Source organism: Suncus etruscus, chromosome 20 (genome assembly GCF_024139225.1).
Source record: "Suncus etruscus isolate mSunEtr1 chromosome 20, mSunEtr1.pri.cur, whole genome shotgun sequence".
Lineage (NCBI taxonomy): Eukaryota > Metazoa > Chordata > Mammalia > Eulipotyphla > Soricidae > Suncus > Suncus etruscus.
In genome coordinates this window covers 14,095,813-14,112,936 of record NC_064867.1, presented here as the reverse complement: position 1 = coordinate 14,112,936, position 17,124 = coordinate 14,095,813, and the positions used below count along the sequence as shown (strand labels likewise).

The 17,124-nt window shown below is 41.3% G+C and overlaps 1 protein-coding gene across 1 annotated transcript in view; it reads left to right on the top strand.

Moving 5' to 3' along the window:
• Positions 1-1,103: 1,103 nt before the first annotated feature.
• The window catches only part of LRRC3B (leucine rich repeat containing 3B), a 112,296-nt gene continuing 96,275 nt past the window's right edge, over positions 1,104-17,124 (top strand). The window contains exon 1 of the mRNA XM_049766070.1: positions 1,104-1,364. The gene's annotated coding sequence lies outside the window, so the exon portion shown is untranslated. The remainder of the gene's footprint in view (positions 1,365-17,124) is intronic.

The following is a 17,124-nucleotide window of genomic DNA, read 5'->3' as shown; positions in this document are numbered from 1 at the left end:
ATTTTCTTTTTACCAGTGATGTGAGGGCACTGTGAAAGAGAGAAGAATTCTAATTAATTCAGCTGAGGGTAGGGGTGAAGGGTTGGGGTCAAAGGCCTGTGAAAGAAAGCGTGTTTGTGTACATTGGGAAGGTCGGTTTCTGGGATTGGGTTTTTTTTTTTTTTTTTTGTATTTGGTGCAGATCTGAGCAATAATGAAGTTCACAGAAGAACATCACTAAAATGAATAATTTTGCTTTCCTCTTTAAAAAAAAAAAACACTGACACACTATTTTAGCAGCAGCAGCAGCAGCAGCACATTCAGCCTTCTCAGGAAAAGAAAAAGGTTCAGAACGCAGCAAAAGGGAATTCTGCAAAGGTGGCTTTTGCAAGCCATCCTAGTGAGGATGGGAGTATCTGGGGGGTGGGGGGGAGGAGGTCTATGACTCAAGTCCACTTAGCTGTTCTTGAAGTGCAGGGAGGGGATCCTTCAGAGTAAGAGCTTGTCACTGGTCCTTATGAGGGGTGATGGGGGAAATGAAAGGGGAAGAGTCCAGGAATTCATTCTTCCCTCAAAAGGCCTCTGAAGTGTCTACTTGGCTTCCAGGGGACCATAGTTCAGTCGAGGATGTCAAACCGCTGCTTCCTCCTCCCCATCTTGGGGGGGACAAGCACCCCAAGTCTGCGTTCGGCTGCTCCACGCAGCCCAATTCCTCCTGGATCGCAGTAGTTGGAGGCAAACCGGGCTGTGAAGGTGCTCCCGGCGGCGGCGCTTGAACTCGCAGCCCCGCTGCGCTCCGCCAGCTCCGGGGGTTCGAATCCCGCCTTCGCCCCAGCAGACCCGCCAGCCCGTAGCAAGAAGGGCAGAGCCTGCCAGCCAGCCCAAAGGGTCCGGGCTGGATCACGTCCTCTCCCTCCGGCTCTTTTGCGAGTTCCCAGTCTGCTCTTCGCTCCTCCCTCCTCCCCAGCCCAGCTTTGGAGGCGCCTCTGCTCCGGGCTCTGCACCCCAAGTCTCCGGGGCGAACGCCGCTGCGCCTTTCCCTGCCTCTTTGTCTCCTGCTCTCCAGCGGGACCAGCTCCGGGGCTGCAGAGCCGCCGCCGCCGCCGCCCAGGACCGCACCCCGACCCGGGGGAAAGAGCTATAGGGCGGCTGCCCAGCCACGCACTGGCCGGGGTCCCGCGCTGGGCTCCCCGCAGCCCCGGGCGCCTCCCGGGAATCTGCCCGCCCCGCCCACCGGGTCTGGGGTGGGCCTCGGGAGTAGCCGCCGGGGTGGGGACAGTGGCAGAAGCTACCTGGCATAAGCGCCCCGACACCTGGCAGTCTCCCCCGACACCTCCCAGTGCTACAAGAATGGAGCAACCTCCCCAGCCCGGGTTTGGTGCAAGGTAAGGTGCAGCCGCCTGTTGCTTTTTTTTTTTGCAAAAATGCTGGGGACACTCTCCCTTCTCCAAAACCTAGGCCTTCCCTTCCGGAGTGTTGGAACTAGCCCCCCAGTTCTCAGCCACGTTCAGACCACCTATGCCCCTTGGTGCTGTCCCTTAGAAGGACCACTCCCAGCAAGGGGGCATGTCCACCCTCTTGGCTCCTGTGCAGCCGGGCTCCTGCAGTCTGCAAACTTTTGTGGCCCCCCTTTTCTGTGCGGTGCTCACCTGCTGCCCTGCAAGTTGCACCTCTATTGTCGCGTGAGCCCTTCCCCCAGCCGCAGGCATCTGCCCCCCCTTCCCTGGTGTCGCTGCCAGTCGGGTTTTTCACTCCCTCCCTGGAGCTCTCGCTGAGAGACGCGAGGTTTTGCACCCAGCTTTTGCTTCAACAGCTTCAGGCGCTGGCAGAGCTTGCTTCAGGGGCTGGGCAGAGTTGATGAAATTGGGAGATAAGGGACCTGGTGGGGAAGGCTGCAGGATTGTCCCCTTCCTCATCAGACCCTTCTTGGGGCTTTGTGCTCCATGCCAGACTCTATACACCTTGGCTCTGGTACCCCCAAGTCGGCATGAACCCCTCGGAGTGGTTTGCGCCTGTAATGCGCCTTGAGAACTGCATATGTACGGATCTGGTGGGTGGTTTTGGGGAGGCGAGGGTTGTCGCTTGTTGGAGGGGGTACGGGGGGGGGGGTTGAAGGGAAACCAAAGGCAGGAAAGGGCCAGCCCCAAAGGCGCAGCCACCGGATTTGGAGGGAAAGAGATTTGGAGCCCAAAGGGCTCTAGCCTGAGGGTGTCTGTACTGGGAGGTGGAAGGGCCTGGCGCCTGAGCAGGTGCCCAGGAGTGGAATGCAGCCCTGGATTGCTTGGGTTTGGGTGGAGTTGGCAGGCAGGTTTGGGGTGTATGGGTGGGGAGAGCTCCCGCTCCAGTTAAAACAAATCTCCTTGCAAGATTTCAGAATGCGTTGGTGTCTTGGGCGGTGACTGGGTGGTCAGATCGTGGACCAAGGATGCTTCTTTCTTTTTAATTTTCTGGTGCCTGTAGAACCATATCCCCTAAGACCCCTCTTTTTTGTGCACCAATAACACCTCCGCAGCCCGGTGGCCAGACCCAAACCCACACTCCCCTGGCAGGATGTGGGAAGCCAAGGCTTCTCTTTGGCAAGCCAAGGGTGGGGTGGGGATTCCTGGCCCCCAGGGAAAGGCGTGTGGGCAGGGGGAGTCCCCAGCGTCAGGCAGGTGGACCCAGGTCCCCCGTGGTTGGAGGAAAGCGGAGGGGCGGAGGCTGCAGAGGGATCCGCACCCCACCCCCGCCCCTCTGCCGAACGCACCTGGGCGGAGACAGGGCGGGGGCCCGAACCCGGGGGGTGTGCGCACCCTGTGAGCGCGTGAGAGAACATCCAGCGCCCAGAGCCAGAGCCCCCGGCGGAGGTGGGTCTTAGGTAAATCTTTCTGGTTACCCCAGAAGCCTTAGGCTGATTTAACGGGGAGATCCTTTCCCCTCCCCTCCTTTGCGTTCCCGCTATCTGGAGCTCCAGGCTGTTTGCAGGAGGGGGGCCTGGACTGCTGGAGCGAAGAAGGTGCGGTTCCCGGGGTTCACTGCTTGCGGGTGGGGACGCACGGGGGTGCCAAGGGCTTGGAAGACCTCATTTAACCCTTCCCTCTTGGAGAAGTGCACACCCCTCTTGTAGCAGCGCCTTGGGTTCCCAGTCCGGTGGTACCGGGTTCCTCTTCACCCCGTGGGAGAAGAATTGGGAGGTTGCAAATGTCGGGAGCTGCTTAAAACCCGCTGTTCAGACTTGCCACGTGCAGCTTTTTAGGGGCACAGCAGGCTGGGCTTGCCCTGTGGAGCTCCAGGCTTTTGCGTTCCAGCAGAGCTCGGGCAGTCCCTATTTTCCGAGCCCCGCATTTTGGCCAGACCCTCCCTTCCAGAAGTGCATGGACTACCCGCAGCTCGGGAAGGAATTCCGCGGTCTTTCACACAATTTCCAGGACACCCCTGGAGCATCAAGCTCTTTGCCTTTGGGTCACTCCAGGGACCCCAGAAACTGGGATTTCCAGTGTGGGCACAGAGCTCCGCCAGGTGCTGCAGGAGAGCACAAAGGCCACACCCTCCCAGGTTGGGCATCGAGGGACTGAGCCTTGGCTTCTCTCATTTACCTGGATCCATGAGGTAGGTCCTCAGAATAAAGTGCCTTGCCCCGCAAGGTGTAACATTAGGCACCTGTTTCTTTTGCATCCTGGATATGTGATCAGGCCACTTTCCTTTGCTGGAGGGAACAGGTGGTCCTATTTCTCTTGGTAACTATTGGAGGAAAACATCAAAATTCATGCCAAGATAGTTTTTTTTTGTTTGTTTTTTTTTTTTTTGCTAAGCTTTTTATAGATAGGTGATGGTGGTAATTAATAATCAATGCTAGCCATGACTGAGCTCTGGACTGACACTCTGATGGATATGCTCTGTGTACTTTTTCCTTTTTAATTCTAACCACACCCTGGAGAATAAAATTGCTATTCCTATTTTATTGGAGAGGAAGCTAAGTCTGGGAGAAATATAATTACTTACTCATTGCATTCAGTCAGAAAATAACGGGGGATATTAAGGCTGCAGGCAGAGAAGTTTAGGGTGTTTCAAATTCATTGTATTTTTGGCACTAAACAGGTTTTATTTGTTTGTTTTATGGGTTCACAGGGAAGTGTAAGTGGGGCCTCCAAGCCTCTACTTCAATTCCCAGGGCCCTCTAAATAGGAGTTCTTACCTGTGAGGCCCTTGGGCTACCATATTAAAGTGCACATAGACCCATCTTTTAGGCTTCATCTTGGTATGTGATAGGACAAACTTAAGGAATTTCCTACTGGCTAAGGACTCCACCACTAGTCTCCCATCCATTTGGTTGGCATTCCCTTTCTAAATGGGAGCAGATTCCTACTTTATGTTCATAAATTGTAGGAACTGCATTTGACAAATTAGATCATCTCTACAGATTGAAACACAAAAACATTAGTGGTGTAAGCTTCCCCACCAAGACAGAGATGGAAACGAAATTTAGTGATAAGTATATAAAGCCACTTAATGTGTTTGTATCATATCTATTCTAGAAACATTGTTTTCTGACTTTTGGTCAAAATTAACTCTGCATAGAAAATATTCACTGTAATTGTTCCTTAGCATCTTAAAGTATGTAGGGAAATCTGTTTGTTTAAAAAGAGCACTTAGCGATATTTTTATATCTGTCAGTCAATATAATAGAAAAGATCACTATAAATAATTAACAGATCCCCACAAAGGCAACTATTTCAAGAAAAAACATTAACAGTAAAATATTTATGCTTTAAATCAATTAAATTAACTACATAAACTTTCACATGGTTCTAAGTAACATGAAATGAATTCTCAATCATTTTAACCAAGTCGTTTTGTCAAGTTGAGCAGCTCTGTCCTGCTTCAAGCCCAAGTGTTTGTGAAGTTAAGAGAAAATGTTGGACATCAGAGGGGAAATCCTTCTAAAGACAATGGAATAAATTGATATTATTTCTTCTGAATGTTTGACTTTTGAGTTAAACTTTAGGCTGACATAAATCTGAAGCATAACAATATCTTCTTATTGGAACTAATACTATGGGCCAGAAAGAGGAAAAAATCACTCTTGCCATTTCCTCACTCCTAAGCCCCTTCAAGAAAGGGACTTCCTTTAGCATCTTTGGGATTCCATGTATTTCTCAACAGTTCTTTTTAGGACAGAGCTCTAGTTTCTAAGAACAACACATGTCTTTTCTTTATACCATGATATCAGGATCGTCTCATACTAGAGAAAACTAATGAGGATTTGAAACAGTAAAAAGTGAAGAGAGGCTGGAAAAAGTCTATTTCTGAGGAATGAAACTCAGAGGCAATTGCTGGAAAGTAGAGTCTTTTAGATCACTAGGAAAAGCATTTCTATACATGTTGCTGACAAAAACCAGGACAGAGGCCCTCTTGGACAGTAACTGGGAATGAGTAAGAACAAGTAAAACAGAATTGTAAAGGAAACTGGGGACACTGGAGAAAGAATGAATATGTGAGATTTTACTCTCCCCCTGCCCTTCTTCTTATCTACTCACTCTTGTCTTTTATGTTGGTTGACTAAACTGAATCCCATTATTTCAATGTTCATTATCTCAAGGAAAGCATTCAGTATAAATAAAATATACTTTTTCTATGAATATTGGAGGTAGGAGTTTCCCCACTCATAAGAGAGAAACATTAAAATCTACATCACTGGACCAGAAAGATAGTATAGCAAGTAAGGCACTTATCTTATTTGATCTAGGTTAGGTTCAATCCCTTGAGCACTGCCAGAAGTGTTCCCTGAGCACAGAGCCATAAGTAAGCCTGAACATAGCCAGGAATGGCTCCTGTCCCCTAAGGAAAATAGTATCTTCATCATCTCAGCAGTGTAACCTGTAGAGGTTGAATTGGATGTTAACGGTGTTAGAGATCAAGGATGCAACATAGAAACCAGACAGGATGTAAAAAGAAATGGCTATTTTTACAAACCCCAAGAAGCATTCATTTGAACCTGGGAAGACATCTGGTTTAAAATTAATAGCGTTTTTGGAGGACCAGCGCTGTGGCACTAGAGGTAAGGTGTCTGCCTTGCCAGTGCTAGCCTAGGACGAACCGTAGTTCGATCCCCCGGAATCCCATATGGTCCCCCAAGCCAGGAGCGACTTCTGAGCGTATAGCCAGGAGTAACCCCTGAGCGTCACAGGTGTGGTCCCCAAACCAAAAAAGTTTAAGAAATTAAAATAAAATTAGTAGCTTTCTCATGTTAAGAAGGAGTTAATTAGGGCCCGGAGAGATAGCACAGCGGTGTTTGCCTTGCAAGTAGCCGACACAGGACCAAAGGTGGTTGGTTCGAATCCCGGTGTCCCATATGGTCCCCTGTGCCTGCCAGGAGCTATTTCTGAGCAGACAGCCAGGAGTAACCCCTGAGCAACGTCGGGTGTGGCCCAAAAACCAAAACAAAACAAAAAAAGGAGTTAATTATAACCTCAGTCTATGGTCCTCCTACTTATTTTGCTATGAGTATTCTAGAATACAGTGTAGAAAAGATCACATAACAGTTTTGTTGGGAGAAATGATCAGGCAAATATTTTTCTTGCATCATATAAATATGTGTTTATCTACAGTTTAAAAAGTTGCTGTCAATGATCCCAAGAAATATTACAATGGTAGGGAAAATGCCTTGCACCTGGTTTGATCCTAGCATCCCATTTGGTGTCCCCACGCACTGCTAGAGAGTGATTCTTGAGTATTGCTGAATGTAGCCCCAAAACAAAAAAATAAACAAAAAAGAGAAAAAGAGGGAAAAATGTTGCTGTTAAGCATATTACTTTGGGGGAAAGGATAAGAAAAATGAGACACAATAAATAATGTAATTTTACAGTAGGGCATATGAATTAATATTGTCATTTTGGGTTATGTATTTAAAAATATAATCAAGACCTAGGGAAATTGAGTTTGATTTGTTTACTTTTAATAATTAGAAGTCAAGAAATAAAATTCCTTAGAATTGGAAGAAAAACTAGTTGAGTCTAAAAGCTTTGTCCTCAGGTTTTATTTTAAATAAATACATAAAACTTTGATATCTTACATCATTGGTTATAACTTTACATTTGATTACTTCATAAGATTAATAAATTATCAGTTTTACATGCTTATTATAAAAAAAACTGTTTATACAAGTGATTGAGAATTATAAAGGAGTTCCTAAATCTTTCCAACTAGTATGTTGCTTTTATTTAAACAATGAGATAAAATATCCCAAGCTGACATAGAAAAAAAATCTGCTGACAGTCTTGCAAAATACTACTGAACGGTATGCTAATAGTAAAGACCATATGATTTATATAAAATAAATTAATAAATAATGAAAAACCACCCTCAAAGACTAATTTCTTTAAGAAGATAAATAAAAAATGAGTAACATTTTTGAAATGCCTTATTTTATTTTACCCTACACATACTGATCTCCTTTTTCTGTGTATGTTTGTCCTGTAAGTATCATTGTACTTTCAGATATGTTTTAAGCAGAAAAAGTTTTCTTTATTAGAATTTAAAAAGTATGAAAAGTAAAATAGAGGAAGTCATTCTCAAATGTGGAGTGATGGCTAGACAAAACTATGTTTTTAAATGCAGGTTAGTTTCTTGATTTTTTCCCTCTTTCTTTTTTTCATTTTCTTCCCTTCTTTTTTTTCCTTTCTTTTTAGGTCATTGATAGAATTTTCAGTTTGCATCTAAGTATTCAGTGCCTTACTGGAAGAGACGGCTGTTCAGGACAAATATTTTACCTGGTGAGGGCAGGGAGAAGGTATTTTGCACTTGTCTGTTTGTCCAAAGCTAAAGCACAAAGGTCACAAAGTCTCAGCGGCTTTGCCTCTGTTTCTCAAACTTCAATTTTGATTTAAAAAAGCAGCCTTCTTATAGAGGGTCTGTCCAGTTAGCAGTGACTAAGCAACATAAGTATCTCTGGCTACACTGGAAATATATGCACATAGACTAATCCTGGTCTAGTCTACTGGCCTTCCCTAGATGGCTGGTTATTAATAACTAACCAATGGCAATATTTCCCATATTTCTGAAAATTATAATTCAACCTGGGTTTTAAAGGTTATGTAGCCTTGTCCATTGAAATGTTTTTAAAGTCATTATTCTAGTGGCCAGGCTATTGATCAAGAGCTTCTTTATATTGGCTCCTGAAAATAAAAAATTAATATTCTTCCTTACTAGAAACTATAGGATAGATTCTTGCTGCTCAAAGCACCATCTAGAAAACCCATGAAGGAGTGATTGCTATTAGTCAACCAGGACAAGAATGTGAAGGTGGAGTGGAGAAGTAGAGAAAGGGAATGAGAGACACTCTACCAGCAGGGAAACAAATCACATAATGGAATAGAATCCAATGATCAATATAGGAAGATAAAGATAATTATAGTAAGCTGAACCTGAAGGGTAAGTAAACATACCAGAGGTGGGAATGTGGCTCAGTTATACATGCTTCACATATATGGGATGTATAGGTCCTGGGTTTGATTCCTTGCAAAACATACATAGAGAACACAAATGCAAGAAGAGAAAGTGAATATAGAAGAGGTAAAGACCTAAAGAAGAGTTGCATGATGAAATAATGTGCCTAAATAATTCCTAGTATTCTAAGCTTGAAGAATCATTCATAGTCCACTATTTCACATTCCACTATGTTTTGTTGATTTGGCTTCTCAATAAATACACCAATAGCTTTGACTTTTATTCTTATTTTTGTCTTGGTGCCCTTTGGCACCTAGAATCCCAGAATAAGAACTTTTATACATAAAATGACTCTGTAGGAATTTAACATATTTTGTTGAAATGACTCTATGTGTGAACCATGGTTACAATATATAAAAAAATGTATTGGTGGAATTAATGGTTTTCATTATTTTGAAGTAGAGATCAGCATAAGTGCTCTGAGATAACCTAGTACTGTGATAAGAGCAAGTCTGATTATACTGATAAAAAAATCTTTTTCTGCTTACTGCTTCTACCTTTAAGATTTGTGTCCTGCTTTTCTAATGGAATATTAATTTATTATTTAATGTTAATACATAAAGTCACTTTTTCCCACTTAAATTTATATATCTCTTGAATGGTATTAGCAAATGTTTTAAAGTCTGTGATCCCAAGAATTCATCAGACTAGGGGTTTCAGAGACTGTTTTCTACTTCTGTATGATTTTGAAAGGGATCTTAGTTACTTCTCTAAGATATTGATATGAATTAAAATGGACCTGGGTAAAATGTAATAGTGTCTTTCTATCATTTTTATCTTTATGTGATCCCTCTCCCAGGAGCAATTTTTATACTTTTTTGCCTCAGAGAATTTGCTTTATTTTCTCTATCAGTAGGGATCATGATTGTGGATACGGATGGGCATTTGGAAGTAAAGAATATATTGAGATGAAAGAAAGAGAGCCACAAGTTCCATCATTAGCTAGGCTTACAGATGCTTTGTTCAGAATTGGAAAATGGACTTGCTTAGGACAACTGTAATATCTCATGAATATAAACTTTATTTAGGACCTAATAGTTTCTGTGTCCAGGTATTTTAGGCCTTGTCCAGTTTCACCTCAAATTACTGATGAATTGTCAAATTGTGTTGCAGTTCAGTTGCAAATTTCAATTTATTATTCAATATTAATTTTTTCCAAAGCAGAGCTGTCATAATACTTTGGAGATTCTCTTCCTAACTTTGCCTACTTCCTCATTATCAAAATTGTCCTTGTTGCAGGCAGATAGATGGAGATTCATAGAAAAAAGCCAAAATTTGAAGAATTTTTAAACTGCATAACAAGATGGTGTATCATAAGAGGGGACTGTGGTCATGGAAACTTTTGTAAACAGATGGCTCCTATTTTAATGCAATGGGGAAAGATGACAGGATGTCCCAGTTCCTAGAAGTCATCTCTCTTATCTTTGTTCTGACTGGTGAAGTGGAACTGGCTAATTAAAAAAAAAAACTACAACACCCTCGTCTTCTTTTTATTTTTTTGCATTAAGGTAGAACATTTTTTAATAATTACTTTGAAACATTTCTTCTAAAAATGCTTTAATTTTAAAATCAAATCCATCCTCGTTATGCTCATGTGACTACCAGACAGAGAGCAGGTCACCTGGTTTGAGCACTGATGTTAGTCCTATCCAGTTTGTTAGATGGTTCAATCTACTGTCCTAGGCTCATGCCCTACCTCCTCACTTTTTCTAAAACCCTATCTAGCTCATGGTTAATGTCAAGAATATTTCATATGTAGTCCATTGATGGGGTTCTAATTTAGGTAACTTAAGCTTATTTTGCCAAACCCTCTACATGCTTTAGCTAAAATAAAACTGCAAGTATACTGCAACTTGAGGCTCTGGGATACCTGGAGCATTTCTGGGGCCTGAAGTAACATTTGGTAGCATTTGGGAGAAAAGAGATGGATTGTTAACTGGCAGGTAAAGAGAATTTGCGGAAAAGAGTGAACTTGATAACTTCTCTTGCAGCAATAATTTTCACTTAGGAGTAAAATGGAAAAGATAAAGAATATGTTCCTACAATGTTGCCTATGTGCTCTTCTGTATCTACTTCTTTATAAATATCAGTGTAATCTTGTCTGTCTGTTAAATATTTTAGGCTTCTCAATTTTAGAGAAATATTATCATCTTAATACAGTTGAATATGTATATCATTACTTATTTACTCCTGCCTTTGTTTTTATATCATTGCCTTTGGCACAGTTTATGCCCTGGTATATGGGGCTGCTGTATTTAATTCTGGTTAATGCTCTCAATTGTTCATTTCTTCTCTTCAACTTTGCCTTTAGCTATATCATGTTGGGAGCCTGCAACCAGTTATGACATTCTATTTACACCATAGAACTCAACAGACACTACAAAGTTGTACTTTTTCCAGTTTGTTCAAATTTATCAGCTCACACTTCTCCCACTTTCACATCACATACCTTGCAGTGTTACAAGGAAATTGTTCTTTCTCAATTCTCTCCACTCACCATTCCCAGTTCTTAGACATCTCCAACCCTCTTTTCATTCATCCCCTGATTTTTTTCCTTCTTCTTCTTTTTTTTTGGGGGGGGGTTTGGTTTTTGGATCACGTCCGGCAATGCTCAGGGGGTATTCCTACTCTATGCTCAGAAATCACTCCTGGCAGGCTCACGGGACCATATGGGATGCTGAGATTTGAACCACTGTCCTCTGTATGCAAGGCAAATGTCTTACCTCCGTGCTATCTCTCCAGCCCTGATTTGCTTCCTTCTTTTTAACTGGCTCTTTAATCATGCATACATGGTCCAGAGGTGTTCAATCTCAGTTCTAATTTTTATTCTGCCTTTCAACAACTGAATTAATGACTAAAGAAAAGTTTTCTAAGTTTTTATTTGCCTTAGTAGAACATAGGTATATTAATAGGTGTTTGGGCTAGAGATAGGGCTGAGCCATAAAACAAAACTTTCATGATTGAGGCATAGGTTGGTCACTGCTGGTCCCACTATAAATAACAATAATAATTATAACAATCACAAAAATAATAATGATGATGAAAATAATAATAAGGTTGAAAGCTTATGTTAGTTAACACGGTTAAGTCACTTTGATATCTGGTCTGTGACATAGGCCTTTGGTTTTTAGTGTTGATCAGAACGCTCATGTGTCTTAGACAAATATGGATGTAATAAAAGAAGTTTTGTAAAGTGAGCTGAGCAAGTAAAGGTTTGGAAACCCTAAACAAAGCTTGGTGATCAGAATTGATGTCCTGGATTCAGGGGCATTGGAAATAACTGTAGGAAAGTGACCAGTTCCTACTATCCATGCATAGAGTGCCAACAGCATGAATTATGAAGGTTTTTTGTAACTGAGCAGATTGGAGCAGTATCAGGGACCTTTGATCATGTCAGAGTGGCATACTGTTCCTACTTATCTTGACCTATCTGCCTGCACCGTAGAGGTATAACCTTGGATTTTTTAAATCTAACTTTCCAAAATCTATTTTTGTTAAATATATATGTGATGGTTAGTGGTAGAATTAATTCAATTCATAACGAAACAATAAAAAGCTAAGTACTTCTAGGGTCTTATCTGCCTTCCTTAGAAGAATGGACCTCTGTATTCTTGATCTGGTCTATTGAGCTTGGCCATTGAAATTTCTTATATTAAGCCATGATTTTGCCATTAACTAAGTGACCACAGGTGAAAATTCCTGAGGATCTCAGAGCCCTTATTTTCTTGCTAAATAGCTGTCACAGTTCTTGTCAAATTTGTCTGACTGTGAGAAGCCATTTAGACTCCACCTGAAGATCCTGGAAAGAAACAGACATGAGCTGAAATTATCTTGAGTCTGCTGTATGCATAGCCATACACTCAGCACAGCTCCCAGTGTGACTTTAGTCACACAAAGATACCAAAATGTCCTCACCTGCCTTTTTAATTTTAACAATAGATGGGGGAAGAAAATGTAGGAGTATTTTCTCCCTTCATTCTGTTAAAAACATCAGGAGTTTGACATTCCATTTTGTAAGACTTTATGCCACAGATCCAGCTCAGAGTTATTGATGCTTCTGCATGGATTCATGGGAAAAGGTGTTCTCAGCCTCGTCTTGGTGTCTGTTGATTGTTTCTTAGAGGTGGAGGAGGACTGAAAAGAATTTAGCTGTACTAGATGTCAGTCAGAGTTCTGTCAAATATGTGCTTGCATTTGTGTGATTTCCCCCTTTTGATCCTATTCCCTTCCAGGCTGGCTTTGATCCTGCAGGTTTTTAAGAAAATGGAGCTTTTGAAGAGTCAAATTATTTCTAGTTAAGGGGCCTCGCTTGGTGGAGGTGGACTTTTCTGCAGCAAAGAGGTAAAGGTGCATGCAGTGTACTTCAAAAAGCAATGGTTAAAAGCAATTTCTAATTGCTACTTTGCAGAATCCTTCAAATTATGATAATGCTTTGATTCTTTGCATTACTCTAATTTTGTGTTATCTGTGTTTTGTTCCATTGTGGTCTTGAAGTAAGGATATCTGACCTTGCAGAGCACATCCACTATGAAATCTTGCCCCATTGCAGACATTTTACTACTATAGCTTCAGAAGTTGTTCTGAGATTCAGATTCATAGGTGTTTTCAGATCCCATTTCAACTGGGCTCTCGGGCTTGAGAAAATTGATACTGCCATGCTCTCATGCCCTGCTGATGTCAAGAATCTTGTCTTGCCTAACAATTGCAGGACTTGAGTCCTAGAAAAACTGTAGTCACATAGTCATATCTGAGATGTTAAAGTTCTGAACCATACTATAAAGATGGGGGGAGCGTAGGAAGTAATTTGATTGTTGTTGAGGGTGAGCCATCACAATGGAAGTAGAGGTCTTAGAAGGGATATGAAAGAACTTTTTCTCCACATCACTAATTGAGGAATGGTCATGTGAACTATGTCCAGAATATTGCCATCTGCAATTCAACGGAAACATTCCTCATGCAGCATTGACTGTGTATTTTCCTTGACCTTGGACTTTTAGTCTCCATAACTGTGAGCAATACATTCCTGTGAAGACACTCCATCTCTAATATTTTGTTATACAGCTTAAGCTGACTAATGCAGGAGGTCAATATAAATTATTTTGGAGCATTTAGTCTGTGAAACCTCTCTGAGTATATGTGTGATATTTTGATACTATAGTGTCTATATTGACCACTGTTTTTTCATAAATTCTTGTGGAATGAGTGAAGCAGCACTAATAAATTGGGTGAAAAAAATCCAGTTTATAGGCAAACATTGGAAAACACTGTATTTGGGTGTCGAGAAATTGTGATTTCTGAAATCATAGTTTGAAATGAATTAAAAATAATATATTGAGATTATATACACATGTATATATACATATATGAATGCATGTATACATACATATGAAATGTATATATAATATAATATACCATCAATCTGTTATCTGCCTATTGGTTTTTTTATTAATTTGCCCATGGAGACATAATGATAGTAAAATAAATATAGTCAGCATGCTTTACAATTTACCCAGCATGCCAACAAAGGATTTCTAGAATTTGTAATTTCATCAAGGTCTTAGAGAACAATAGTGTATAAAAGCAATGAGTTGCTGACCTACCCAAACCTAGTTAACATTAGTGAAATAGAACAGTAATATCATTTCTTTATTTTTATTTTTTTTTTAATTTTTTTTTTATTTAAACACCTTGATTACATACATGATTGTGTTTGGGTTTCAGTCATAAAAGGAACACCACCCATCACCAGTGCAACATTCCCATCACCCAAGTCCCAAATCTCCCTCCTCCCCACCCAACCCCCGCCTGTACCCTAAACAGGCTCAACATTTCCCTCATACATTCTCAATATTAGGACAGTTCAAAATGTAGTTATTTCTCTAACTAAACTCATCACTCTTTGTGGTGAGCTTCCTGAGGTGAGCTGGAACTTCCAGCTCTTTTCTCTTTTGTGTCTGAAAATTATTATTACAAGGGTGTCTTTCATTTTTCTTAAAACCCATAGATGAGTGAGACCATTCTGCGTTTTTCTCTCTCTCTCTGACTTATTTCACTCAGCATAATAGATTCCATGTACATCCATGTATAGGAAAATTTCATGACTTCATCTCTCCTGACAGCTGCATAATATTCCATTGTGTATATGTACCACAGTTTCTTTAGCCATTCGTCTGTTGAAGGGCATCTTGGTTGTTTCCAGAGTCTTGCTATGGTAAATAGAGCTGCAATGAATATAGGTGTAAGGAAGGGGTTTTTGTATTGTATTTTTGTGTTCCTAGGGTATATTCCTAGGAGTGGTATAGCTGGATCGTATGGGAGCTCGATTTCCAGTTTTTGGAGGAATCTCCATATCGCTTTCCATAAAGGTTGAACTAGACAGCATTCCCACCAGCAGTGGATAAGAGTTCCTTTCTCTCCACATCCCCGCCAACACTGTTTATTCTCATTCTTTGTGATGTGTGCCATTCTCTGGGGTGTGAGGTGGTATCTCATCGTTGTTTTGATTTGCATCTCCCTGATGATTAGTGATGTGGAGCATTTTTTCATGTGTCTTTTGGCCATTTGTATTTCTTCTTTGTCAAAGTGTCTGTTCATTTCTTCTCCCCATTTTTTGATGGGGTTAGATGTTTTTTTCTTGTAAAGTTCTGTCAGTGCCTTGTATATTTTGGAGATTAGCCCCTTATCTGATGGGTATTGGGTGAATAGTTTCTCCCACTCAGTGGGTGGCTCTTGTATCCTGGGCACTATTTCCTTTGAGGTGCAGAAGCTTCTCAGCTTAATATATTCCCATCTGTTAATCTCTGCTTTCACTTGCTTGGAGAGTGCAGTTTCCTCCTTGAAGATGCCTGTAATGTCCTGTAGTGTTTTGCCTATGTGCTGTTCTATATATCTTATGGTTTTGGGGCTGATATCGAGGTCTTTAATCCATTTGGATTTTACCTTTGTACATGATGTTAGCTGGGGGTCTAAGTTTAATTTTTTGCAAGTGGCTATCCAATTGTGCCAACACCACTTGTTGAAGAGGCTTTCCCTGCTCCATTTAGGATTTCCTGCTCCTTTATCAAAAATTAGATGGTTGTATCTCTGGGGAACATTTTCTGAGTATTCAAGCCTATTCCACTGATCTGAGGACCTATCCTTATTCCAATACCATGCTGTTTTGATAACTGTTGCTTTGTAGTACAGTTTAAAGTTGGGAAAAGTAATTCCTCCCATATTCTTTTTCCCAATGATTGCTTTAGCTATTCGAGGGTGTTTATTGTTCCAAATGAATTTCAAAAGTGTCTGATCCACTTCTTTGAAGAATGTCATGGGTATCTTTAGAGGGATGGCATTAAATCTGTATAATGCCTTGGGGAGTATTGCCATTTTGATGATGTTAATCCTGCCAATCCATGAGCAGGGTATGTGTTTCCATTTCCGTGTGTCCTCTCTTATTTCTTGGAGCAGAGTTTTATAGTTTTCTTTGTATAGGTCCTTCACATATTTAGTCAAGTTGATTCCAAGATATTTGAGTTTGTGTGGTACTATTGTGAATGGGGTTGTTTTCTTAATGTCCATTTCATCATTATTACTATTGGTATATAGAAAGGCCATTGATTTTTGTGTGTTAATTTTGTAGCCTGCCACCTTGCTATATGAGTCTATTGTTTCTAGAAGCTTTTTGATAGAGTCCTTAGGGTTTTCTAAGTAGAGTATCATGTCATCTGCAAACAGTGAGAGCTTGACTTCTTCCTTTCCTATCTGGATTCCCTTGATATCCTTTTCTTGCCTAATCGCTATAGCAAGTACTTCCAGTGCTATGTTGAATAGGAGTGGTGAGAGAGGACAGCCTTGTCTTGTGCCAGAATTTAGAGGGAAGGCTTTCAGTTTTTCTCCATTGAGGATAATATTTGCCACTGGCTTGTGGTAGATGGCCTTCACTATATTGAGAAAGGTTCCCTCCATTCCCATCTTGCTGAGAGTTTTGATCAAGAATGGGTGTTGGACCTTATCAAATGCTTTCTCTGCATCTATTGATATGATCATGTGGTTTTTATTTTTCTTGTTATTGATGTTGTGTATTATGTTGATAGATTTACGGATGTTAAACCAGCCTTGCATTCCTGGGATGAAACCTACTTGATCGTAGTGGATGATCTTCTTAACGAGGCATTGAATCCTATTTGCCAGGATTTTGTTGAGGATCTTTGCATCTGCATTCATCAGTGATATTGGTCTGTAATTTTCTTTTTTGGTAGCGTCTCTGTCTGGTTTAGGTATCAAGGTGATGTTGGCTTCATAAAAGCTATTTGGAAGTGTTTCTGTTTGTTCAATTTCATGAAAGAGTCTTGCCAAGATTGGCAGTAGTTCCTCTTGGAAAGTTTGATAGAATTCATTAGTGAATCCATCTGGACCTGGGCTTTTGTTTTTCGGCAGACATTTGATTACTGTTTTAATTTCATCAATGGTGATGGGGGTGTTTAGATATGCTACATCCTCTTCCTTCAACCGTGGAAGATTATAAGAGTCCAAGAATTTATCCATTTCTTCCAGGTTCTCATTTTTAGTGGCGTAGAGTTTTTCAAAGTAGTTTCTGATTACCCTTTGAATCTCTGTCATATCAGTAGTGATCTCTCCTTTTTCATTCCTGATACGAGTTATCAAGTTTCTCTCTCTCTC